This window comes from Dasypus novemcinctus, chromosome 10 (genome assembly GCF_030445035.2).
Source record: "Dasypus novemcinctus isolate mDasNov1 chromosome 10, mDasNov1.1.hap2, whole genome shotgun sequence".
NCBI lineage: Eukaryota > Metazoa > Chordata > Mammalia > Cingulata > Dasypodidae > Dasypus > Dasypus novemcinctus.
The window spans coordinates 109,623,101-109,648,939 of NC_080682.1; the positions used below are offsets into that span (position 1 = coordinate 109,623,101).

Here is a 25,839-nt window from a genome sequence, read left to right on the forward strand (position 1 = left end):
CAATAAATATCTGTTAAATGAATAAGTGGTTCTGTTACATCCATTTTACTGACAGTTAAACAGAGATCCAGAGAGGTTAAGTGACTTTCCCAAGGCTGCACAGCAAACTAATGGCAGGACCGGGGCTGGAACCGGCTCTTAAGACTTTCAGTGTTTAAGTTCCTTGGCAACGGGAACGTCCCTTCCCTGCACCCCCTTCTCACGCTCCCTGGAGCGGGTAGGAAGACCGCAGGTGGGCAGGCATAGAACAAGCCTGAAGCTGGGGCAGGCAGTTATCCCCTGTCTGGGTCCCCGTCCACGCCGCCAGCTCTCTGGTGGGGACCCACCTCTGCTCGCACGTCCTGCTGGTGACCGAGTCTGCTCCCACCTCACCCACGGGCTGGCCGCCCTGAGCCTGCTTCCCCGGCTGGGAGACGATGAGTGGGCCTAGGACATTCCGAGGTTCCCTACAGCTCTGAGGGTCTGTGCACCCTACGAAAAAGACTGAAGAGCGACGAGGGAGGAGAAGAAATGCAGCCAGGGCCCTCGGCGTAGCCTGCAGCGTGGCAGAGTCGAAACACAAACCTCTACTGAGGACCACGAAGGTTTTTTTAAGTGTCCTAGAATTTTATGTCAGTGTTCCCTACTTTTTAAACTTTGACCCTGTGTGTGTGTGGGAGCGGTAGTGCTTTTTAGGTTTTAAAAACAAACAATTTCAGATGGTTCTACCACGTAATCAGGTATGGGCAGCTCCCACCACCTTTTTGGACTTGTTTTATGGAGGTAAAATTCATAATTGCATAAAATTAACTATTTTAACATGCACAATTCAGTGGCATTTAGGACATTCACATTGCCGTGCAACTACCACCTCCAACTAGTTCCAAAACATTTCCATCACCCCCAAGGAAGAGCCCCCACCCATTACGCAGTCACCCCTTTCTCCTCCTCCCAGCCCCTGGCAGCCACCCATCTGCTTTCTGTCTTTACGGATTTATCCATCCAGGATATTTCATATAAATGGCATCACAGTGTGTCACCTCCAGAGTATGGCTTCTTTTGCATAGTATTTTCCAAGTTCGCCCACATTGTAGCATGTGTTAGAACTTCATTGTATGACTGACTAATATCCCATTGTTTTCCCCCACTTTGGGCAGAAAGAAACCACAGTGCTGGCCAGGGGCTACCCAAAGATGGATCAAACCCAGCAGCTCGCGCCGGTGGGGGAGGCAGATCGCTGATGGGCCCAGTGTCTGCACAGGCAGGGCTGGAATTTGAGTTTCCATCTGACAAAGGGCCGAGCTGAGGGAAGCCTTGGAGACGAGACTCGCAGACGAGCTGCGACCAGAGCCTGACCTGTCATAGAGCTTGTACCCACCGGAGGGCGCTGCCCCCGGCCCGCCCCCTGCCTCTCCCAGCCCAGGGCTCCCTTCTTTCCTTTCCCGGGGTTGACTCTCCAGACCCAGAGAATGTGCTCGCAGGCCTGGGGCTTGGCACCTGCCCAAGAAGGCGGCGGACTCGGAGAAGCAGAAGTCTGAACGAGAAGCGGTTTTGGGCACAGCCACCGAAGACTCCATATCCTTCACGTCTTCCCCCATTGAAACAATAACCGCTGATCTTTGTGTTTTACAGAATTTAAAAACTAACATTTATTCGTGTTTGATTTTTGGGGGGAGGGGCGGATGTTTACTGTGCCCAGACCTGGGGACAGGTGCTGGGGAAAGAGCAGCGATGGTAGCCAAGACTCTCGCGGCGGGGGGATCAGAGGTAAACGGGGTGAAGCGGCCCGTGTCAGTGATGTGGGGGTGAGTGCTGGGGGAGGGTCAGACGGAGCAAGGAGGAGTGGTGGTGCCAGGAGAGGACCCCTCTCAGGTCTGAGCCGAAGCCCGAATAAAGCGAAGAAGAGCACTGCAGAAGCCCGAGGGAGCATCTCCAGGAGAGGGCATTTCAAGTGCCGAGACCTGGAGGAGTGGTGGACTTGGCTTGTTCAAGGAAGGGCAAAGGCTGACCGGTGGGGGAGAGGCTCACTGCAAGGATTTATCCAGCCACGATAACAGAGGAATGATGCGCTTTACTTTATTTAAGATTTATTTTATTTATTTATTCACACTCCCCTTCCCCCCGTTGTTTGCGGTCGCTGTCTGCTCTCTGGGTCTGCTCGTCTTCTCTTTAGGAGGCACCAGGAACTGAACCCAGGACCCCCCATGTGGAAGAGAGGCGCTCAATCACCTGAGCCGCCTCAGCTCCCTGGCTTGCTGTGTCTCTCATCGTCTTTCCTCTTTGTGTCTCTTGTGCTGCGTCAGCTTGCCGCACCTGCCCGCCATGTCAGCTCACCTTCTCCAGGAGGCACCAGGAACCGAACCCGGGATCTCTCGTGTGGTAGGCGGAAGCCCAATCACTTCAGCCACACCCGCTTCCTAATGTACATTTCACAAAGATTTCCATGGCTGCTGTTGGCTGAACGCTCGGGAGACACCAGAGAAGAGGCAGAGAGGCCAGTTAGGAAGCCTTTGCAACAGGCAAGGACAGTGACGATGGTGAGCTGATGATAGCAGTGGCAGTGGAGAGAAATGGACTAATCTGGATCTATTGGGGAGCAAAAAGAACTTGCTCATGGAGTGAAAGTTTAGTCAGTGCCAGGCACTGAAGTAAGCCCATGATATGTATTGAGTTATTTCATTCTCACTACACTGCAAAAGATATTTTACAGAAATTACAGATAAGAAAACTGAGGCTCAGAGAGGTTAGATAATTTGCCCAGGGTCGCATGGCTGATAAGTGACAGATTCCAGATTTTTAAGTCTGTCTGACTCCAGAGCTCCTAAATAAACTGCTAACTGCAGAGCATGGAAAGTAGAATTTTAACACTGTGGAATCAGAAACAGAATCCTGGAGTGTCAGCCCCATTGGCTCTTAGGCCCCCAGAAGCCAAGACCTGGGTTCGGGAGGGACCTCGGGAGGGACTCGAGGTCCTCCAGCCCCGCGTCCACCTGCTTTGGCCAGGCAGCCGTCCAGTACAGCCGGCCTTTACCAGGGTCAGGTGGGAGCGGCTTCCGGCCACAACTGCTGGGTCGTGCCCCTGGCCAACGGCAGCCGGGCTGGGATCTGGCAGGACCTCCGGGAAAGCCCATTTTCGTTTTTTTGCTGCTAAAACAAATACCATATGACGGGTGGCCCTAACGACGGGGATTTATTGGCCAGTTTCAGAGGCTAGAAAGCTTGCCTCCTCCGGGGACCTGCGCCTTCCGGTCGGCCGGCAAGCTGCGGAGTTCCTGGGTTTTCCTGTCACATGGCAGCGCACGCGGCAACATCTTCTCCTTTCTCTTCTGGCTGCACCCGAGGCTTCTTTCTGTGTCCAATTTCCTGTGCTCTTAAGAAATTTAGCCGTACTGGATTAAGGACCACCCTCATTCTGCTTGGGCACCCCTTAAAACGGAAGGAACCTCATCAAAAGGTCCTGTTTGCAGTGGGCTCACACCCGCAGGAATGGGTTACGATCAAGAACATGTTTTTTCTGGGGTACATAGCTCCAAGCCACCATAACCCCCCAGGGCCCAAGTCTTCGTCCTTCCCCTCCCTGGGGTAACCTGCTCAAAGCCACACGGCTGAGCAGGGATGTGAACCCAGGTCATCTGTCCAGGCCCCTACCCTGCCCCTCCCGGGGCCCTGCGCTGGGCAAGGGGAAAGCAAGGACGTCTCATGGGCCTCTCTGTTCATGGCAAAGTCCTTGGCATTTTAGCAAAGACCCCGGCGCTTTTACTAAAAAGGGACATTCAGGCATGAAGGTGGGTTCGCAGGGAAAATATTTTGCCTCTCAAACCACGGTAGCAGGGAAAGCTAGGGGCGCCCTGCGTTCTGATTTCTCCAGCTGCAGGGGCGCTCCGGCAACATCAGCGCCTTCCTCCACAGTCCAAGGCTGAGGTTTGGGGTGCATTCCCCAGGACAGGCCCTTGACCCGTCCTGCCTGGTCTGGGCAGGTGCCACTCTGGTACTGAAGTCCCTTGACTCTGCCCTACTTCAGGTCTCACCGGGACGGTTAGGTTTGGGTTGTTATTCCATTGGCACCCAGCAGGGGGCGCGGCTAAAACAAACTAGACAGCGCTGAGCGCAGCCAGATGATGACGGGAAAGGCTCTGAAAGTCCCAGTGGAATTCGGAACGCCTGCCAGCTCTCGGAGCCGCTGGTAAGATTTCAGAGCAACTGCGTGTCCACGGTATGCTTAGGTCTTCGCCAAAATTGCAAACAAGGAAACTGAGGGTCAGAGAAAGAGAACATTGTCACGAACTTTATTGAGGAACAAGTCAACAATATGTACTCGGTACCCTGATAATTGCCATAGCAATTTCACTTCTGAAACTCTTAAGAAACAATCATGAGTAAGTAAGTACAAGATTTAGCTAGAGGGACGTGTGTTGCTGTCTTTCTTATAATTGCAAAAGTATTGGAACTGCAGAAAGATTCATCCATAGGGTGGGCTATCTAATTATGGTCTATCTAAAGATAGATTATTGACTTTAAGTAAATATGATATGAATAGGGCGTAAGAGTATCACTGTGGAAGGGAAAAGGTTTTCTGGTGGATGTGTGGGAGTGCTGTATATTATATATATACATTGCTGTGGTCTAGGACTCCTGTGAAGAAAAGCTGAATAATTAGGGGGGGGGAAAAAAAAAAAAAAAAAAAAAAAAGAAAAAAATAGGATGTGGAATTTTTTCAAGTCAACATTCTTTATCTAAGTTCTTTATCTAACTTTATCCAAGTTCTTTATCTATCCTTTAAACTCATCGCTATATGCCATTCCCTAGTAAGGGACCATGACATTATATTGGGCTTCAAATTCCGGGGAGTTCTGGATCACAGAGTGTTTCAACAATGGCAATGGAGGGATACTGGTATGGGATACCAATGACAGGTGATATATGACTGACAGGGAGCTGTACAGAACATATGTCCAGGGTGCATGGTAATGTTTGGATATACTCATAGTGGCAACAATTAAAAACCACAGTAGGGGGGGTACTGGGTTCCTGGCCAGTGGTGCTCTGTCGTGGTCCCTAGGGGAGCAGCGACAGTCTCCCAGGTACAGTGGTGGGGACCGGGAGGGAGTGAGGGTTCAACAGTGAGCCCCTGATACTAATGACTATGCTTGTGAGCTGATAAACCCAAAATAAGAACAAGGCCTAGAGCAACTTTGTGCCTGGGAATTTCCTTCTGTCAGCCTTCATGTTACTCAAATGTGGCCAGTCTCGAAGCCAAACTCAGCATGTAAATGCAATGCCTTCCCCCCAGCGTGGGACATGACACCCGGGGATGAGCCTCCCTGGCAACGAGGGACCACTATCAACTACCAACTGATGATGCAACTGGAAAATGACCTTATACGGAAGGTTCAATGCGGATCAGCAGAATATCCATGTCTACATAAAATACCATGACTTTAAAATGCTGTTTGACCTAAAGTAAGGGGGAAATGGAAAGGAGAAATGAGTTTATATGGCTACGAGTTTCTAAAAAAGAGTCTGGAGGCTGGCAGAAGGTTTGCCCTCATGCACAACTGAGCAGAGTCAGAGAGACAGATAAAGCAGATACAACCCCCAGATATTGGTTCCTTTGAGGGCTAAAGAGACCCATGGGAGTTATGGTCATGGCCGATGGGGTTAACTACCAGGGCAGATGGCCCCTCTTTGGAAATGGTGTTTATGTGTGATGAATCTGGACTCAGATGGGATCTCCCTTCATAAGACTTTCATGCTAATGTGCTGGAGGTGCAGTTAATGTTGGGGTTTAAGATATATTTAGGGGATTTGAATCTCTGGACTGACAATGTGATAGCCAGATCCTGAGCCTCAACAGACTCCAGCACCTACAATCTGATTTATTGGACTTACCACACTCAGCTAAGATGGAGGTGAAGAAGGACAACCACCACACCATGGAGCCTAGAGTGATTACAACTGAAAATGGGAGGATTGCATCCAGCATCCAGGTGGAATCTGAGCCTCCTCTTGACATAAAGGTGCAATGGACACAACCAATCCAGTGTCCACATAGAAGAGGTGGCATTGGATTGGGAAAAGTGGACATAATGGACAAAGGGTATGGGGAAAGGCAGGAAGAGATGAGAGGTGGAGGCGTCTTCGGGACATGGAGCTGCCCTGGATGGTGCTTCAGAGGTAATCACCGGACATTGTAAATCCTCACAGGGCCTACTTGATGGAATAGAGGAGAGTATGGGCCATGATGTGAACCAATGTATATGAGGTGCAGAGGTGCCCAAAGATGTACTTACCAAATCCAATGGATGTGTCATGATGATGGGAACGAGTGTTGTTGGGGGGGGGGAGAGGGGGGGTGGGGGGGTGGGGTTGAATGGGACCTCACATATATATTTTTAATGTAATATTATTACAAAGTCAATAAAAAATAAAAAAAAATAAAAAAAAAATAAAGATAGATTATTGGACAACCATTAAAAATTAAGCTGCACATAGGCAAAAAATTAAATCTGGACCCAAATCTCATACCTTATATAAAAAATTTAACTAAAAATGGATCATGGGCTTAAATGTAAAACATGCAACTTTTAGGACAAAATACGTAGGAGAAAATCTTTCAGCCCTAGCGTTAGGCAAAGAGATTTTAGACTTGATACCAAACGCATGATCCATAAAAGAAAAAATTGATAAATTGGACCTCATCAAAATGTACAACTTTTGCTCCGACAAAGACCCTCTGTGAAGAGAATGAATCAAAAGGCTACTGACCGGGAGAAAATATTTGCAAACTTCGTGTCCAATGAAGAATTGTTTCTGGGAAATATGAAGAATTCTCAAAACTTATCTGTAAAATAACAAACAATCCACTTCCTGAGAACTGCTTCCAGGCCTCTGAGGCCCCTCAGATCCCACCAGGAATCCCAGCTCTGCTCCTGCAGCCCTGTGGGAAGCCAGTCGGGCGGGAGAAGCCAAGGAGGAGAACCAGACGAACGACTGACACAGTTCCTGGTCTCCCTCAGGGGTTCTGGGGTGACCCTGTGCAAGTCCTTTCTCCTCTGGGGACCTCAGCTCCCTCACGTACCAGTCGGGGTATGGGTCCATGCCCCAAACCACGTCAGGGCCGTTGTGAGGCTCCAGCAAGACCAGAGAGAGGAAAGAGCCAGAAAAACCAAGAGCCGGGTCAGACAACAGAGGGCCGCGTGGGAGCTAGTGCTGTTTAAAGCGACCTGAGACCCTCTTTCCTTCCTTCATGTAGGCACTCATTCATTCATTCTCCTGCCAAGCCCTGAGCCGGCACCAGGGATAGAGTGGAGAATCAGCCCACATGGTGGAGGGGCAATGGATACAGATGAACAAACTGGCAACAGCAACGTGATAAAGACAAACCCAGGGGAAGGTGGGAGAACCCAGAGGAATGGAATCTACTCAGTCTGAGGGAAGCAGGGAAAGCTTCCTGGAGGAGGTGACCTTGGGCTGGGCTTTAAAGGAGGAATTAGAGTTTGCCCTGGTGGACAAGATGGGGAAAGGCATAGCGGTGCCCAAAGGCATGGTGTGAGAAAGGGCTTCCACTGGTGAGGCAAGACAGGTTCCAAGAAGAGCTTTCTAAAGATCCATGTGCAGAGCGGAAAGCCTGCCTGGAAAGGACTGATTTCCTCAGCAGTGGGGGCCTGTGAAGGAGCTGGCTGTGTTTGGAATGTTCTGACGTGACAGTATGGAGTGGAGAGCGGAGAGACTGGAATAAAGATCCTGATGGGGGGAGCAGAGGTGGCTCAAGCAATTGGGCACCCGCCTCCCACATGGGTTCGATTCCCGGTGCCTCCTAAAGAAGACGAGCAGACAGAGAAGGGAGGCAGTAGGGCAGGGGATAAAAATAATTTTTAAAAATCTTTTTTTAAAAAAGCCTGATAGGTCCTTCTAAGGTCTGAGATTCTGAGGTGACCTGATTAAAAGAAAAACAGTTTGTCTGTCCATTGACACTGAGGGCAAAAGAAGCGGATGGGCTAAAGTTACACGTAATTACAAAATTCACAAATGGGAAATTGGGATTTGAGGTTGGCAAGCAACCTCCCACCCTCCCACCGCAGCGCCTGCCCTGCCAGGTGCCAGAAGGCCTTGAGGGTCCCGTCCTGGGCTTCTCCAGGAGGGCCTGGGCCCCACGCCTAGCTACAGAGAGAACCCTGAGAGTGTGTGGGCCGGGGAGGGGGGCAGGGAAGGCGCCGCCCCCCAGAGGCCCAGAGCTGCGAGCCCCCAGACGCCCAGCAAGCCCCAGGTGACCCAAAGGTCTCATCCCACAGCCGTCCCAGCCTCCCCCCCATCCTACCGAGACCCACCCCCTGAAACACGCGCAGCGGCCGCCGCTCAACTGGGTCTCCTCCCTACAATCTAGGAGGTTTCGGCTTCTTTCTCTGCCCTGGAGGACAGCAGGTAAGTAGAAGGAGCAGCCCCGGGCGTCCAGGATGGCTCGGAGGGGAGAGGAGCAGGAGGCGCTCCGGGGGCACAGGCCTCTGTGAGGGTCCACAGGGAACAGAGGAGGCCGCGCCAGGAGGGCTGCGCCTGTGGGTGCGGAGAGGACAGGCAGGACCTGGTGACCGCCTGGCTGTGGGGGTGAGGACAGGAGGGGGCCGGGCGACCTTCGGGCTCTGCCTTGGCTGATACGTGGATGGTACAAACACAGGAGGACAAGCCCGGGGAGAGGGCCGCAGCAGGATGCGTTCAGCAGGAAGCAGCCATCATCTCGTCTAAGAGTTCACCTGTTGCCTAATAGAAAGAACTGTAAGTAAATACTCAGTAAGAGAGAGAAAGTAAACTGTTACAGCCATACGCGGCAATACGACGAAACATAAAGGTGGGAAAATAGTCACAATAATTTTTTAACCCATTTAGAAACAATTTGTTGAAGTATGGCACTCATGCATGAACATACATAAACAATAATGAAAGTTGTGAACTTACACAACAAACATGCACATCATCATACGGGGGTCCCATACGTCACCCCACCTTGCACGGTTGTGAAACCTTTGTAATTATGAAAGCGCATCGCCAAATTACTACTGCTCTAGTCCTTACCTTACCTCTGGTGAATTTTCCCCACAACCCACCCTATTATTGTTATTTTAATTATAGAGAAACTAAATCCAACACCAAATGCTGGTCATCCTATCAGCTGCCCCACATCAGTAGATCCAGGTGGCCCGTGACACCGGGGGCCCCTCGAGACCCGCTGAGGTCAGCAGCAGCCGGGGGTCCCGCCTCTGTACCTGAGCAGGGCCTGGGCCACGGTGACCGCTGTTACGTTCTGTTACCGAGAAGGAAAGGGACCTGGCCAGCTGTGTCTCGTCACCCCACCCTCCCCCGGAGGCTCATTAGTCTCTCACACTTGCCTGCAGAAGCGTCCTTGGACACTTGACTGAAATTGGCAGAAAGCCCCTGCCCGACCTTTTCCTAGAAAGAGCTTTATTAATCTACTCTGATTCCAGAATGACAGCTCACTGAACTTTTCTTTTTTTTCTCTTCCTTTTCTGAAAACCTATTCATGTAGGATCATCGGGGGATTTCAAAGTTGGCAATGACCTTGGCAGCTTCGCCAGCTGCTCTCTCCGGGAACCCCTGGGGCATCCGGGGTATTTTAGGGGCTCACGGGGGCCTTCCCAGAAGCGCCACGATGTCCAGGCCGAGCCCGTCTGAGGTCTTCTGAGCAGACGCGTTTCCCACTTGCCGGCAATCACCCTCCATCCTGCCCCCGTCCCTCCCGCCCGGCTCTGCGCCCCAGCGCTGGCAGGGGCTGAGAAGCAAGCGCTGGGCCCCGGATTCGCGCAGGTCGGAACTGGCGGGGACCCGGGAGAGCTCTGCGGCCAGTCCCCTCCCGGGCGAACTCACTTCAGCCCTTCCAGTCCTTCATTCCTGAGCGGCTTCGCTGCAGGCCCTGGGCACCCCCCGGCCCCCCACCCCCGTTAGCCCTTGAGTACTTTGCTCACCGTCTTGCCGCTACCTCCAGCCGGGTAAGGCTTGGCAGAGGGCTGTGAAAGGGGAGCGCGGAAGAGAGAAGGGAACAGCCACTTTGACTTGGTGCAGCCGGAGAAAGTGCCATTCGAGGTGGGTTTTAATCGTAGGAGTTTGTCAGGGTGTCGACGGGGGTAACAACCATTTCTAATAAAGATGGTGCTGTCATGGTGACGGGCTGGGGCTCTGGAGCAGACCGGCCGGTTTGAATCCGCCACTGCTCAGCGGTGTGGCCCTGGGAAGTTTTCAGCTCCGTAAGATTCATAGACACCTGCGAGCAGAGCTGTCACAGGCCGACTGGGATGTTTGTTGTGACTGGTTTCCAGCGGATGGTAGTAAAGGGCTTGCTTTCTCAAAATCTGATGACATTTCTGATGGATGGAAGGACAGCCTCGTGAGGAAGGGCGCCTTCTTGGAATCTGCACAAAGGCACCGCGTGGGCGAGGGGTGGCCTGGCACCCGCAGGCCTGTCTGCTTTCTCCGTCCAAAGGGACCCTGACTCTCTCTAACGGGCAGGGTCAGCTGTCCACCCAGCAGCACCGGCCCCCGAGCTGCCCCTCCAATGCCCTCGCTGGGGCGGGGACCACCGCCTCCAGGCCAGCCTGGAGGAGACGGGAAGAAGGGGGCGCCTCGCCTCTGCCTGCCTTTTTTTCCCCTCCGAACCCCAGAGATGAGGCCCCCTCCTGGGCTGCTGCCAAAGGAGCTGCCGCCCGGGGGGGTCTCCTGCTCCCATCAGAGTGCAGAAGGGGAAGCCCCAGGCCCCACCAGGAGAGGGGCCTGCCGGGCATGCTGCGGCTTCCAGCCTCCCCGCGCGTGCCCCGAGATTCTCACCTCTTCTCCAAGAGCCCGCCTCGTTCAAGCCTCTCCACAGGCTCAGTGCCACAGAAATCCAGTCCCAGCCATCGCAGGGGCTCTCACTCCCTGGACCCCCCCCACCTCCACCGCCATCCACCACCCGGGTCTCGCCCCAAGGCCTGAGCTCAGCTCGATTCCAGTTTTGATACTCATTTTTCTTTGGCCGTTGGACTTTCTGGATTAAACACACTATCCCCCAGAGCAAAATTAATTGTCAGCAGAGTTTAAACCCACACACAGAGGAAATAGTTCCCATTTCAGTCGCGGGGTAGGAGTCGGCATGCCTTGGAGGTGGGCAGTGAAGGCTGCCCTCTGGGATGAGGGCTCTGGTGTCACCCTGCTCTCCCCACGCCTCTCCAGAGCTGGCCTGGGGCCTGGTTTCCCACCTAAACCAGCACCCAGCTCCAGCGCTGCCCGTGGGTCAGATGTGGTCCCATGGAAAGGGAGTCAGGACCCTGCCAAGGCCCTAGCAAGCTGGCCGGTCCAGCCCTGGAGGACAGCACAGGGTGGGGACCTTTCTCCAGACAGCTCCTGCCCACAAGCTCAGTCTCTGAAATCCACGCCTGATAGGAGTCGGCAGCCACTCCTCGTCCCGTGGAGATGAGTTCGGTTCCTGCTCTGTCCTGGAGCCGGTCGGGACAAGGCACGTCTGTTTAGGTCTGTCCTCCAACCCTGCCTCCTCGGCGCACGGCACGCGGAGCCTGAGCCCTGCCCCGGGCCTGCTGAGTCAGGGTCCTTGGAGGCCACCGGGCATCTGCGCTTTTGACAGAGTTCACAGGTGGTTTTTAGGCCCCATCAAGGGTGAGGAACTTCTGTCCCTTGTGTCTGTAAAGGGTGGATTTCTGACAGGCCGTTCTGGGAAGGGTTTTATTAGATTCTTTGGTTTGCCTCATGAGTGGGTGTCTGTGTATTCGCGTGCGTGTGCTGGAAGGCAGCAGGCGGGCAGTGGGAAGGCGCGTCCGTCTTTCACACTAGCACACAGTGCTTGCCTCCAGGAAGTGGGACTGTAGTTACTTTCCTTTTGCCTTATCTGTGTTTTTCAACTTCTCGACAAAGATCCTCAGGTAACAAGAAGAAGACACTCAGAAAGGAATTCCCTGATTCCGTTGTCATCATCTTGAATCACTTAGTCGCATCCAATCTTGTGGGCATCCAGCTACTCTAGGCTGGTGTCAGGCGTGGATTTCAGAGACTGAGCTTGTGGGCAGGAGCTGTCTGGAGAAAGGTCCCCACCCTGTGCTGTCCTCCAGGGCTGGACCGGCCAGCTTGCTAGGGCCTTGGCAGGGTCCTGACTCCCTTTCCATGGGACCACATCTGGCCCACGGGCAGCGCCGGAGCTGGGTGCTGGTTCAGGTGGGAAACCAGGCCCCAGGCCAGCTCTGGAGAGGCGTGGGGAGAGCAGGGTGACACCAGAGCCCTCATCCCAGAGGGCAGCCTTCACTGCCCACCTCCAAGGCATGCACTTTGCTCCTTGTATCATTTTTTTTTTTAATTGGGATGCCTCTGATAATTGACATATACATTTAACAAGGTGATGTTTCTTGTTTTCCTGAAAGACTCTTATGAAATCTGTAAGTTCCACACAGAGTGTGGCACAGTGCCTGATCCACCATAGATGCTAATAACTACTTGTTCATAAACGGGTACATATTTGCAAATGGAAAAAGTATCTCTTGTGTTCAGTACGTGAGCCTAGCAATGATGTGCCTCCTGCCTTCACCCCAAAGAAAGTGACATGGGTGTTTTGGAGTCTCCCTTGGGCTTGGTTAACGTGGGACAATCCCCCCGGGGCCCGTCATCTCTGGGCAGGTTGACGCTTGCGAACCACAGAAAGTGCACAGCTAATGACCAGTGCTGGGGACCTCACGAAGATATCGTGACCTGTGCGCCCTGCCTCTGGGGGCATCTCCCCCAACTCTAGACACATGCAGCCCACCCCAACCACCTCCTCGGGGCTTGAGAAAGTTCCTGGCTCCACCATGCCTCGACCCCCTCCTTCTCTGGCAGGTAGCAAATCCCACCCAGAACAGAGCTTTTCCTTCAGGGACATCTTTGCTCACAGAAGGCAAGCGATGGAACCGAGCTAGAGGGTAGTCAGATGGAAACTTAAAGCGCCAGGCACCTCCCATTTCTTTTTCCAGGGCAAAGGAAGGACAATATTTAAAGGGATATTCGCATGAGCCTTATAAACGTAAATATATATAAAAGGTGATTCCTTCCCGATGTGGACTATTTCACCACCATAAGAAAATTAACCATTTCGGATGATCGGCCCCTTGGCCTCACAAGGGAGCACCTGGGTCCAGTGTCCAGAGGGACGTGCTTCTAGCTTAGTGGCCCCTCCACCACCACACCCCCTCCCACAGCTGCTGTTGCACCGCCTCTCCCTCGCCAGGCATGGGGGGCAGAGGAGAGACACGGTGAAGCCGAGGTCTGCCCTGACACTGCAGGTGCAGTCGGCTCGCGGGCCTTGCTCAAGGCAGCTGTGCAATCACCGGCTTTGCTCCAGGAGGGTCTGTGGGCCCTCGCGGCCTTTCGCTATCGCCGGGCCCCCCACTGACACTTCCCTGGGCTCTGCCTTCCCTGGCTGGATACTTGGGCCTCTCCCCCACCTATTCTTCATTAGTCCACCTCTCTGAAGGGTCCCTTGTACCTTATCCTAGGACCACATCCGGCTTTTGCCATGGGGACCACATCTGGCCCATGGGAACTCCCGAGGCATCTGCATTAGTCAGTCAAAGGGGTGCTGATGTAAAATACCAGAAACTGGCTGGTTTTTACAAAGGGTATTTATCTGGGGTAGGAGCTTTCAGATACCAGATCATAAAGCATAAGTTACTTCCCTCACCAAAGTCTATTTCCACGTGTTGGAGCAAGATGGCTGCCGACGTCTGGGAGGATTCAGGCTTCCTGGGTTCCTCTCTTCCTGGGGCTCCATTTCTCTCTGGACTCAGCTGTTCTGCTCTCTCCACAAGAGAGACTATCAGGCAAACAGCTCGGTCTCACCCCCCCAGGCTTCTGCCATGTGTAAGGAGCTGTCTCTATTCCTGTATTAGTCAGCCAAAGGGGTGCTGATGCAAAATACCAGAAATTGATTGGTTTCCATAAAGGATATTTATTTGGGGTAGGAGCTTACAGATACCAGGCCATAAGGCATAAGCTACTTCCCTCACCAGAGTCTATTTTCACGTGTTGGAGCAAGGTAGCTGCCGATGTCTGGGAGGGTTCAGGCTTCCTGGGTTCCTCTGGGCTCAGCTCCTGTTTTCTCCACAAGGTCAGCTGTAGACCATCAGGCGAATGGCTCTGTCCCTTTCCCCAGGGCTCCAGCTTAAGACTTCAGCATCAAACTCCAACATCAAAACTCCAACATTAAGAGCCCAACTCTGACCTTTGCCATGCCTTTTATCTGTGAGTCCCCACCAAGGGGCGGGGACTCAACACCCTAATGACGTGGCCCAATCAAAGCCCCAATCATGACTCAATCATGCCCAGGTACAGACCAGATGACAAACACAGCCCAGTATGTATTTTTGGAATTCATAACCATATCAAACTGCTACAGCATCTTTCCTTGGCCGGAAGCTCAGCCTCCAACCTCACTGCTGCCTCTAGTGGCAGCTCCAGGCCAGCCTCTCTCTCACAGGCATTTTGGGAGGGGGGTCAGGGGCCGGTCCCTACGTCCGTCCATTCAATGTGAGGGTACCAGGCCAGTCTCTGGGTGGCTCCTGGAAGCCCGCCTCCGCTGGTTTAACGTAAGGAAGGAGCTCCCCTGCTTCCCTCCCCACCTGGGGTCGGGGTGGGGGTGGGGGCAGGGAGGAAGCTGCTCTCCAACGAAACCCTCAGCACCCCTTCTTCGGCCAGTCTCAGCCTCCTCCTGGTCACCTCCTGCAGAGGCCGTCTTGCCCTCCCCGTATCCTCCGCGGTCCTCGGTGTCCACACAGGAAGCTGTCCAGCCCCACCAGGCCCCCTCGACTCTGACACCCCCGGAAAGTGGGCTGTGGATTCAAGGTGCCCGCCCTTTGCCTAACGAGTTGCGAGTTGCTTCACTTCCCTTGGCCTCAGGTACGTCACCCGTGACTTGAGTCTGAAAATCCTTATTTCACAGGGTCTGGGGTACGTTCAGAGAGGGCGTGTCGCAGGGTGTGTGGCTTCAGCACACGTTCGCTAAATGGGCATCACGACGGATAGGGAAGCCCTGGCATGCGAGCCTCCGGCCCTCGGCCTGCGAGGCTCTCGGGGTTTCGAGGGCGGCTTTGCGGCAAGGCGACCCCGTCCGTCACGCTGCGAGTCGCCAGTTCACAGCCTGGTCTCATTACCTTGGGTGGCCAGGGCCCAGCACGAGGGCGGGCCCTGAGCTGGCATCAGGGAGTGTTTTGAGGGGACCTGAACACCATGGGAGCAGGTGCTGGGGCTGGTGGATAGAAGAGTGTGTCTGCCTGACTGTGCTTCCAGGCGGTGGGACTTGGTTTCAGCGCGTTTACCGCTCTAAGCCCTGTAGTAAGCCTCTGTGTAAACACTTCCATCGAGCTTGTGAAGTAGTTCAGCTTTGTTTACTAGCTCTGGCTCAGGCTTCCTCCCAGCCTGAGAAGGCCCCCTGCGCCTGGGAGAGCCGTGTGGAGGCACACAAAACCTAGGACGCACCCAGAAGGCCTCAGGGATAAAAAAGCACTGGACTCGGAGTAGGGCCTTATTCTAAGCCACAGTCCACCACTCCCATGCTGGGTGACCCAGAGAGTCACTTGGCCTCTCTGGGCTTCGATTTCCTCGTTGCTCCCTGCATTTGTTCAAAAGGCATATATTGGCCGTCAGGACGTGTGCACCATGGATGAAATGACAAACCAAGGCTGCCCTCAGGAGGTCACAGCGCGGAGGGCGAGGCACTCCTACCCACCCAAGCCCTTGACGGAGGGAGGTGGATGAACGTTTATGGAGCACCAACTGTGTTCTGGACACTTACTGTCCGCTATATAACTGAAAAGGTAGGCACCGTTACCCCCATTTTACAGCTGCAGAAACTGATGCTCACGAGGTTAAGTGCCCAAGGTGTGCTCATAGAACCAGAAGCACAGAGCCGGCATTTGAACTCAGACCAGCCTGGCTCTGAAGACTGAGATGCCTCTCACCCAACTTGACCAGTATATGACTCGATGCTTTAAAAGATGAAAAGGATTAATTCAGAGAAGTGCATGATGATTTTCTTGTGGGCTTTCCATAATTTAAAAAAATACGTCCTGATTCAGGAAATGGATTCTGTCCTGTCCTAGATTATGTGTCACAAAAAGCTGAAAGATACAGACCTTGTTGTATTGGGAAGACAAATGATAAAGAGATAAACAATTAAATCAGATGATTTCCGTTTATTATAATTTCTAGGAAGAATATAAACTAGGAGCAGTGACATGGCACGAAGGCAAGCTAAGGTAGTCAAAAGAGGCTCTCTGAGGAGGTAAAATGTGAGCCCAGACCTGAAGGTTTAGAAGGATGGAGTCCTGCGAAGATCTAGATTGAGGAAATAGAGGTGCAAAGGCCCCGAGGCAGGAACAAGCTTAGAGGATCTGAGGAACAGAAAGGTCAGAGTGCCTGGGGCAGAATGAGGCTGGGGAGAGTGAGAGAACAGGAGCTGGGAAGGCAGTGGGGTCCTGTGGGGCCATGACAAGGCAAGGTCATTGGAGGACATAAGCGAGGGAGCGGCATTCGATCTTGGAGATGACAGGAACCTAGGGACACTCTGGCCCAAGGACCTCACATGGGTCCAATGGAAGAGACCAGTCTGGAGACTTAACAGGGTCAGGCAGAGGTGGAGCTAAGAGTTAGGGTACAGGGAATGAGGCACTGGCTCTGGACGGCTCCCCCAGTGAGCAGTGTGACTTTGGGCAAGCCACTCCACCCTATCTGAAAAATGGAGACAATCTTCCTCCGTCTGACTGTTGTTTAGATATAGATATATTTTTAGACTCTCACAGCTTTATCGAGCTGTTCATGAATCAGGCAGCATCCTGTACAGAAGCAGAAGGGCGCTCTACCACAGGGCGAAAGGGGCGGAAGCCCGTGAGGAAAGCACTGATTCCTCACTGGCTGACGTGGTTTGCTTTTACATGGGGGGAGGGGGGAATCTTAAGAAGTGGGGAACAGATATGCGCAGATTAGAATGGTATGCTTGTCCACCTGATGAGCTGTCTCTACTGCACCCAAACGAGTTTGATCACCTGGGTTGCTGATGCTTATCAGCAACCCTGTGGGGAGTTTTCCCTTTTCTCTGCAAATCCCTGTCAACTGTTTTTGTCTTCTAGACAAGCTGTTCTCAGAAGGGAGTCTTCTCCCCACCACGCCCATTGCTCGGGGCTGTTTTATTTTACTTAACAACACCCCTCCTTTTGCTGGTAGAGCAGGCTCAGGCAGTCATTTGCTTCCATCTTCCCTTTGTATTGTGTGTGTGTGTTTGTTTCCCTGCTGGACTACAGCTACAGGTTCCCTGGGTAGCTGTTCAATTACATGTGAGACCCCGGGAGGAGCCTTACTTAACTCAGTCCAGGAGATTACCGGTCTGACCCTCTGTCTCCACCAAGGTATCTATTATTTTCATTTTGCTTTTAGTCTTGGTCCAGCAGAGACAGTCCCATTTCCTTTTGGTCAGCTATTAAGAGCAAGCATCTGACTTGAGGGTGACCAGGAATTTGAACAGAATCATGAAACTGTTTGTACAACTGTTGGTACAGTAATTGTGATCATCACAATTAAAGGCATAATCCCAAAGCACCCTAGTTTGTCCCCATATTCCATTAAACCAGGAACCTAGCTCAGGAAATAGGTCTGACCATCGAAATGTTTGAGCCTGACTGATATCATGAAGCACCTTAAGTTGGTCCTTTAAAATATCTAGGGTACTTATCACTGTGCCGGACATTAACATAAGAGCAACGTTGTTCATGCAGTCGGGGTAGGTACAGCCTGCCTGTTTTGCAAGTACAGTGATGCTAAGCTGGTTTGATGTAGGGAAGGCAAAATGTCAAAAAGTTGTAGATTTGAACATTGTTAAATGGAATCACAGGCCACCATGAGATAATATTTGTTTCCCTATTTAACCAAAGTAATAATCAAAGATTTTAAAGTAAATAGGAGTTAACATGATTGTAAAACCAACTTGGTTCTTTCGAAAGTTAGTAGACTTTTTCTTCTACAATAAAGATCCAATAAGGGATAAGGTCTATATAAAGCAGAGGTATATATATTACTCTGGTAAGATACAGAATCTTTGCCTCCTAAGCAGACTGCCCAGATGGTTAAAAAAAAATCTTTTACAATCTCTTACTAAGAATAGACCAATAATCTAAGAAAACTTTGTCATCTTAACAGAGAAAATCAAATTCTAGTTTTGGATGAAGATACTCTCTGATAAGAAAACTCTTAAAAATCTTATAAACCTATCAAGTTTTAGCATGACAAATACTGTTCCTTTCCCAAAAACCTTCTACAGATTTCTCCTTCCATTTAGGTTTTGTCCCACAGATTCCTGCTTCTCATTCTACAACAGTCAGTCTTTTTACTTTAGGGAAAAATAGAACTACTCTCTTTTTCCTTAACAAAAACATATCCTGTATACCTTACATATTTAAGATACCAAAAAAAAAAAAAACTTGGAAATGGTCTCCAAGCCTACATCCTACAAAATTCTTTAAAAAGTTTTTCAAAATAATAATCCAGTTTGGTTTAACATAAATTTACATTTTTCATCATCTCAAAGATCTGGAAGATATAACTGCTAGCTTATTTTGTGAGTAAATATGGATAAATTTAGGAAGAACTTACCACCAGTAGAATAAAATCATATGCTTGCCCTGTGCTTGACATTGATAACTCAAAAGACATGGATGTTTTCATTTAATTAACAGTATTAAATTGGTCCTGTTTGTCTAAGGTTTATCATAATTATGCGAGCTTGAATATTTTTTAAAATTTGGGTTTAACTCTATGAATACATTTTTTTCGTTTGGAAATACTACAAGTTTGGCTTCCTTATTTCCTGGTGCTTTGGGAGTATTAACTTATATATAAGCACTTATTTATCTTTAAGTCAATTTTAAGAGAGCTCTTTTAAGGAGTTTTACAAATTAATTTGGGAAGACCACCCAGAGGTAGGAAAATACCATATATCAAACAGACAGACAGACACAGACAGCTTACAGCTTCAATTAAAAAATTTTCAGTCATGAGTCAGACATAAAAAAACAAATGTAGAAAACAGAAGTACAAAATTCACTGGTTTATATAAGCTTTTTTTTAGAATTTTGCAGTTTCTTCGTAGACTCTGAGTACCAATTAAAATAGACATCCATTTGGCCTGTTTTAATTCGGGAGCCCTTTTTCTCTGTCTCTGAAATGAGTAAATTTGTCTAATCGGAATGTTCCCCATAGGGGCCATTGCATCTCCAGCTGTCTTTGGTGGGATCTGGTTATTTTGTTAGATAGGCACTGGTTTCGGCTCCATAATTTTAAAACCTGTAGTATGCTAGAGTGCCAGAGGGTGGAGAATCAACGTTTTTAGAGTTGGAGGGTCCCATCTTTATTTCCCTTCTCACCCTGTACACAGGACAAAGAAACCAGCAGCAGCAAAAATGAAACTGTGGACCATACCAAAAGGCTAGGGACTTGGACTCAGATTTTCAGCCTTCTTGTTAACAAGAATGACCTGCTAACCTTTGGACTAAGAGCTGCAGAGATTGGAGAACTTGAGCATCAAGAGAGTGGAGCTCGAATCCCAGGGTGACGCACCCACGACCCTGGGAGACAGTGAAGAGGACAGAGAACTCCAAAGGTTCAATGGCCCCTTCACCTGCCTTTCTTCTGGCCTCTAGAGCTGTCAACCATTGCCTTCGATCCTATCCTCATCACCAAACTCGATAAAAGAAAAACTTTTCACACATTTAGGATCTCACAGCTTTACTGAATGATTCGTGAACTGGGCAGCAGCCCATTCAGAAAGTCAAAGGGAGCTCTTGTTGTTTGGATATTAAGTGAGATAATGTATGTCAAGTTTCTGGCATGGTACCTACCACCCCACCCGAAGGCAACAAATGCTGGTTCCTTCTCCTCTTCTCCCCATCGGCCTGTGAGCTTGCCAAGCACAGGCCCCTTGCTGTCCCCGAATCTGCCCACACCTTCAGAGTTTAGCACAGAATCTTGTTCACGGTGAACAAATAATAAATATTAGTGAGTTCTAGAGTAGGCTGCCTTTGCAAGATTGACACATCCATCCCCTCAAGTTTCATTCTTTCTGCCAGAAACCACAACCAGAGCACTATCGTCCCTCAAGGAGGCTATGCCAACAGCCAGCACTGGGTTCCCAAATATGCTACCAGATTTGTCATTCTAAAACAGCTCAGACCATGCCTCTGCCTTGCTTAGAAGCCTTCGTGACCCTCTATGACTGACCCAACCCATTCCTGCTCCTTAGGCTGGTCTCTGAAGCTCACCACAGTCCACCCTGGCTGCCCTCGTCACGTCTTCTCTCTCCGCCTCTAACCCTATAACCCCACCCCCCACATACACAGTGCCATCAGACTGAACTACACTCCCTTGGCTTGGACATTGCCATGCCCTTGTGAACACAGGTCCTCTTGCCTGGAGTGCCCTCCCCAGAGTATCAAACATCCCAGATGTCAAGGCTCCACTGTAATGCCACCTCTCTACCTGACTTGCCCAAGGCCATAGGCTGTAAGTGTCCCTCCTGCACTCATAGCCCTTCGTCGGCACTTCTCCTTGCACACTTGCCACTTTCAACCTTGGATGTGTGTTTATTATTAATTACTTTGGTTCAGGGTTTTGATCAGATTACGTGACCCAGGGTAGGTCTTAATCCTCTTACTGGAGTCCTTTATAATGGAAGGAATAAAAAGCCACAGACACAGAAAAAAAGTTGCAGAAACAATGAGAAACACCCAGGAGTTGAGAGAGAAGTTCCCAGAAGTCAGCAGCTGAAAGCAATGAGGCCTGGAGGAGAAGGCAGAGACTGCAACCAGAGACTCTGCATTGTGCCCTGCAACCCGAGAGGAATCCAGGGCCATCAGCAGCCAGGCCTCAGGGAGGAAAGCACCACCCTACAGAGCCCTCGATTTGAAAATTTTCACTGCCAGAGAACTGTAAGCTTATACGTTAATAAATCCCCATTGTGAAAGCCAACCCACTTCTGGTATATTGCTTTGCAGCCTTTAGTAAACTAAAATACACATAAAGCTTCCCTTGCCTTCCTCTTCAACTTAATCTTTTGCTCCCCCTCCTCCCTCCACCCCATCCTTGCATTCCTCCTGAGGTACTTATAATTCCAAGGACAACTCTATGCCATTTCAAGACCTCTGTGTCTTGACATATACTGCTCCTTCTTGAAACGACATCCACCTCCACTTCCTACCCCACCCATATCATCTGATAAAGAGCTACCCATGCCTCAAAACCCAGTTCTGATGAGAGCTCTCTCTATGCAGGAGGAGATGGCTGACCCCATGAATACCTCTTCCATACTAACCATACATTCTCCCAACAAAGGTTATTGGACACTCACCACGCACTGGATACTCACTCCAAGCAACTGCTCTTCTGCTCAGATTCCCATGGTTGCCCCCACCACCCTGTATTGATGTGAACTGTGTTGCATACCCGCTGAGTTTGGGGCTGCTTTTAGCTTTCTTCATGGAGTGCCTCAACAATTTCAGCAAATGTGGGATTTCTAGAAATGAACCGCATTGTATGTAGATTTCGGGGAATAAGTCAAGGAGGTAATAGAGTGGGACAACTGCAAAGGCCCAACCCAAGATCGACAATGTCTCCTGCATCTTATTTTAGAGCTCAGGCTCTTGCTGATCAATAGCAAAAAGATGCTTCAGTGTTGGCTGTCCAGAGGCTCCTGCTTAAGCTTAAGTTGGTGGTTCTCAGTGGCAAAGTCCTCAGGAAATTCTCTGCCACCTCAAAAATGCTGGGCAAATGAGCAGGTTATACAAGCTACTGACAGCCCAGAACAATGCAGAATGTGGCTTTGTGACCACCAGAGCATCAGGAAATAAGTAAGTTCTGGCCCTGGCTTCAGATGTTCAAACCTTCAATGTGTCCATTCTTTACTTTAACAAAACTGTACCGATGTCTGCTTTCTGCTTGGCCCTGGGGATTGAGAGATAAACAAGACCCAGTTCCTGTCCTGGAGAGGTGCCCTGTCTGGGGAAGCAGCCCAGTGTGCTCAGAGACACTTCACTGGACGAATAAGTCACCAAATGTACATTTAACTCTTTGAAATTTACGGGAACTTGCAAGACTTAAAAATGTATGGGATGGCTTTAACAGCATTTTAAGATTTCTATTAGCTTTTTGTTGACTGGTTTTCACTTTGTCTTCATAACAGTGTTTTGTAGACTGCTCACTTTATCTCTGATTCATTGCCAACTGCAGGAAGAGGGAGCTGGGGTAGACAAAGGGGACCCCCTGCTGGAGGGAAGGCTAAGAGGGAAGTCAGCACCCACAGACACTGTCCCCCATTCATGGGGGAGGGGAGGCTGGAATCAGAAAGAGGAGACACTAAGGGCCAAAAGGGAGATGATCAAGGAGAAAAGAGAGGGGGTTCTGGGGAGCAGAGACCAGGGAAACCCTGAGGGCAGGGAGAAGGGGAGACTGGGGAGCAGAAAAAGAATATCTCCATGAGAATTCTTCATATTCCAGAATATATTTAAGGATATAACCTTCTACTGCAAATATAGTCATGAAGAATATATTCTTTTTTTTTTTTTTCAGGTACTTGGGCTGAGGTTTGAATCCTGGACCTCTACATGGGAAGCAGGCACTCTGCCACTTGAGCTACATCTGCTCCCCAGAATATATTCTTGAGTAAGAATTTTATTAACAAAGAATGCCTCCTCATAAATATTTTCATGAATAATGTCCATACATTTTTCTGGAATGTTAATAGTTCTTGTGAATATATTCTTCTTATGCCCCTTGGTCTCAGTCTCTCTCAGCCCTTCGCTCTCTTTTCTCCGTTCCCTGTCCCTCTCCCACCCCCAGCCTCCCCTTCTCTCTGTCCCTCAGTGTCCTCCCACTTTACTCCCCAGCATGCTCCTGTCAGCACCTTAACTATGTCATACCACTGCCTTCTCACTCCATGGTTTCAGGTGAGAAATCAGCTTACTCTTCCAGTGCTTCCCTTAAATGTAATGGATCTGTTTTCTCTTGCTGCTTTCAGGATTCTGTCTTTGTCTTGAGCTTTTGGCAATCTGATAAGTATGTGTCTCAGGTGGGTCTGCTAGGATGTATTGTGCTTGGAGTACACTGTGCTCCCTGGACGTATGTATTCATGTCCCTCATAAGAACTGGGAAATTTTTGGCCATTATTTCTTCACTCCTACTGCCTCTTTTCCTCTCTTTTCTTCCTGTAGGATGCCCATCATGTGTATGTTTGTGCATTTTGTGTTGTCATTCAATTCCCTGAGTCCCTGATGAATTTTTTCCTTTTTTTGTCTATCTGTTCAACTATCCATATGAGTTCAGAAGTCCTGTCTTCTACGTCGCTAATTCTTTCCTCTGCCTGTTCAAATTTGCTGTTATGTGCTTCTAGTGTATTTTAAATGGCTTGCATTCTGTCTTCCATCATTGTAAGACCTGTTATCTTTTTATGTGTTTACAATTTCTTCTGTATGTTCCCCCAGGGTCTCTTAGATATCTTTTATCTCTTTCTTCATTTCAGTGAGTTGACTAAGGAAATTTTCTGGATAGGCTTGATTAGTTGTTCCACATTGTATGTCTTCTCCTGATTTTTAGTTTGTTCATTAGACTGGGTCAAAACTCCTTGTTTGCAATATTTTGCTGATGTCTAGGCATCTGTGTATCTTGATGGGCTTATTCGGTTGTATACTTTCTCTTCCTAGTCTAGGGCGTTATTTTTGTTTGGTTTTGTGTTAGGAGTTCTCTTGATCACTTGGTTCCATTTTTTCTATAGCCTTGTAGTTGCCTGTGTTCAATGGAAGAAATATTAGATCCATAAAAAGAGGAAAGAAAGAAGAGATAAAAAAGAAAGAAGGGAAAAAATAAAAAAGAAGGAAAAAGAACAAAAAAGACAGGAAAAACAAATAGTAAGAGGGAAAAATAATAAACAGGAATAAAAATTTTTAAAGGTGAAAAAAGAAACAGGAAAAAAAACTAATACAATATACTGTACTACACTATACTATAATATAATAAAATAGAATATAATGACAGATAGGAGAGAGGAAAAGAAAGAAAGACAAAACAGGGAAAGGAAAGGTGGAAAAAAAGAAGAGGGGGGAAACAGACATGGCTTAACTAATAGAGCATCTGCCTACCATATGGAGGGTCCAGGGTTTGACAGGGGTGTCCCTGTGTAGGGGAGCCCCACACATAAGGAGTGTGCCCCACAAGGAGAGCCACCCTGCATGAAAAAAGTTCAGCCTGCCCAGGAATGGCACTGCACACATGGAGAGCTGACACAGCAATATCACGCAATAAAAAAGGAACGCAGTTTCCCAGTGCCACCTGATAATATAAGCAGATGCAGAAGAACACACAGTGAATGGACACAGAGCGCAGACAATGGCGGGGGGTGGGGAAGGGGAGAGATAAATAAAAAATAAAACACATGATTAATTTAGCCCTTAACTCCTGAGGTTAAAATTTAAAAAAAAAGGGGGGGGGGAATGGAAGAAAGATAATGAGGAAAAAATGAAAAAGAGGAAGGAAAGAGCAAAAAAGAAAAAAGAGGGTAAGATAAAAATAATGAAAGATAAAAAGGGTTACAAAATAAAATGATTTTTGAGTTCTGTGAGCTTTTACCATATTTTGGATACAAGTCATTTAACAGATATCTGATTTTCAAAACATAAAAAAAATAAAATGAAATAAAGGGAAAAAAATAAAAGGCAAGAGAAGTGGGAAGAGAAGAAAGAAAAGAAGAAAAACAGAAGAGGGAATGAAAATGAGGAAGAGGAGAAGAATAAACAAAAAAGAAAAATAAAACAAGAGGAAACAAAGGCTGGGTCTCCCTCTCAGACCACCAGGACTGGCTAGGCTCCTCCTCTCAGACTGCCTATTTTGGGCCAATCTATCTCCTCCCCCCTGCCCCCCAAAAGTACCAGGCTTCCCTCTCAGACCACTGGTGATTCACTGGCAGGTTTCTTCTTCCCCTGGGCCAGCCAGTATACTCTTCTTCTCCAGGCCTGATGAATGGCTCCCCTTTTCCCTTGGGCTCAGCTGGGCCCCCTTCCTCTCCAGCCACCCTTTCCTATCACCTCCACAACACGCCAGCTTCCCTGATTCCTGGGAAGCCTGCCTCCTTCCCACAGTTCCTAGAGGAAGAGTGCAGCCTGCCGTTCCCTACTCCGCCATCTTGGATCAATCCCCAGCATGTTCCTCAGTCCCCCACTCTGGAATGGGGAGCCCAGGTACTACTGGACATAACTTTCCTCTCATTTTCAGAACAGCAGAATATCCCTTTTGACTGCTGGCACCTCTCTCGTACAGTGGCTAGGAACTGGGAGAGAGACAAACTGAACAGTTCTCAAATGGTTGTTAGGAAGACAAAATAAAAAATGATCAATTGGAAGTTCCCACAAACCTTTTAGAAGCTGCTAAAATCATCCCACTCGAGAGTATAATGGAGTAGAACCCTGACAGACCCTCCTACTGAATTAATTAAATTGTTAGATGAAATACATTAAAAAAATGTTTTAAAATGCCTCAATAAAGGTGTCAAGAAAATAATAAATACTTAGAAGCCAAAAACTAAGTGAAAGCAAGAGCCCTTTTGAAACCTGAGGTAGTATTCTACTCAGGGCACTTGCTGAACAAGGTGAAACTGAGTTTTAATAGTTGTGGCTCCTGCAGTGCAGGGGACAGGAGAAAAAGCCCAGGCCAGTCAAGTAGGAGACTTCCCATAAAAAGAAGAGAACAGAAAGAACTAAATGTTTAGTGTGAAAATGAAGCAACAGTTCTCACATGGGAAACTGCCAGAAAAAT

General features: G+C 49.3%; 1 long non-coding RNA gene across 1 annotated transcript in view; it reads right to left on the reverse strand.

Moving 5' to 3' along the window:
* Nucleotides 1-2,064: 2,064 nt before the first annotated feature.
* LOC131280102 (uncharacterized) overlaps nt 2,065-25,839 on the reverse strand; it is a 31,147-nt gene continuing 7,372 nt past the window's right edge. Inside the window, exons 2-5 of the long non-coding RNA XR_009187699.2 lie at nt 9,954-10,349; nt 8,607-8,733; nt 6,745-6,820; nt 2,065-4,230 (exon numbers count right to left, since the gene is read on the reverse strand). This is a non-coding gene — a long non-coding RNA (uncharacterized lncRNA). The remainder of the gene's footprint in view (nt 4,231-6,744; nt 6,821-8,606; nt 8,734-9,953; nt 10,350-25,839) is intronic.